Source organism: Charadrius vociferus, unplaced genomic scaffold (genome assembly GCF_000708025.1).
Source record: "Charadrius vociferus isolate BGI_N301 unplaced genomic scaffold, ASM70802v2 scaffold141, whole genome shotgun sequence".
Classification (NCBI taxonomy): domain Eukaryota; kingdom Metazoa; phylum Chordata; class Aves; order Charadriiformes; family Charadriidae; genus Charadrius; species Charadrius vociferus.
The window spans coordinates 2,774,821-2,776,415 of record NW_009647743.1 but is presented as its reverse complement, the minus strand read 5'-3'; positions in this window follow the sequence as shown (position 1 = coordinate 2,776,415).

Genomic DNA, 1,595 nt, shown 5'->3' with positions numbered 1-1,595 from the left:
GGGGCTGCCCTGTCTGCGGGGTGGAACTGCGGAGAGGGGGGCAGACAGCCTGCGCTCCCCTACCTACTCTCGGGGGTTTCTCATCTCTATCGCCGAAAACTGGAAATAATTAAATTCTTTAAAGGTTTACTTTTGAAACCGTGGCTGGAGTAAACTATGATTCAGGTGTAAATAATTACCAAAGTCATGAAAGCGGCAACTGCTACATGTGGTTTATCCATTGCTTTTTTTTTTTTTTTTAATCGTTTGATCATGTTAATCCGTAACTGTTTGCCAAATTCACATATTTGTAATTTACTAAACTTTATCGTCTCTACCGGGACGGGGATGTTGTACATCAGACTGCAGAGCCGTCCTGCCCTGCCCCGCCGGAGGAGCCTGGCTGGAATGAACTGGATGCTCCTCCAGAAGCGGTAATGCTCTTACCCCGGTATTTGGAAAAGCTTTCCATATCAGATTAGAGAAATTAGAACTGAATAAAAGATGCTTCCCCTTCCATAAACGCTACCAGACCTACTCGATTTCAGAATCTGGAGAAGAAATGAGTTATTGAAGAAAAGAAATTGTTTAAACACAATAGATGCATGCCCAAATTAAAGCATTCCCTGGGGCAAGGCAAGCAGGATTTGGCCCGAGAGCATGAAAATAGAAGTATCCATTAAGCGAAAGCCTTGGAGAAATGTGGATATATAATATACACCGTATAAACAAAAGCCCAGGATTGATTTCGTCCCCGTTTTCTTCTGCCTGCATCTACTATTTTTGTTTTTCTTTTGCCTACGCTGCAATTCCAACACATTTGTCTCCTCAAAAAGCCACGGTGGAAAAAGTCAAAGTAACGAACTTTTTTTTTTTTGCGTGTGTCCTCTTTTAAAATCTTTTTTTTTTTTTTTTTTTGCATAGTAAGACACCACTCGAACATGTTCTGGTGTTGTAAAAGTGTTTTTTATCAGGCTGTAAATTACTGCCCCTCTGACAGAACAGCCGGAAATGTAAATCACACCGTCGAGCTAAAGTTATGAAAAAGTTTGTTCCCTTTTCTGCGTCCCAGGAAGATCACGGGGCTGCTGGCTGGGGAAGGGAGGGGGAAGGCTTGTTTACTATTTTCCTGCTCCACCAAACTGTTGGCTCCACGGTGCCTGGGACTTTGATGAGAAAGAATGGACAATGTGCAGAGTCCCTTCCTATGACACCCAGGCCACCGCCACTTGGGAGGTCCTTTGGCCTAATGCAACCACAGCTAACTGCTCCCAACAGGAGGCTCTGTGGATCAGGCAGGGTCACAATTATACTTCTGCTAAAGGCAAGAGGGTTTGTTTTTTTTTTTTTTTAAGAAAAAAAAAAGGGGGGGGGAGAGAAAAGAGAGCGAGAGGGGAGGGGGCTGGGCGAGCGGTTGAGTTAAAGCCTTTCAAATCCTCTGGGGAAGGAAAGAAGGAGAGCGGGGTTAGCAGGAACCCCTTCCAAGAGGCATGACCAAAATCAGGTTGTTTCCACCCAGAGGACAGTGACGGGGGATGCGGTGCGGGGCGCTCGGAGCGGGGGTCACCCCGAGCCCGGGGATGTCACGCCAAATCACTCGTGGGGAGCAGCAGCCT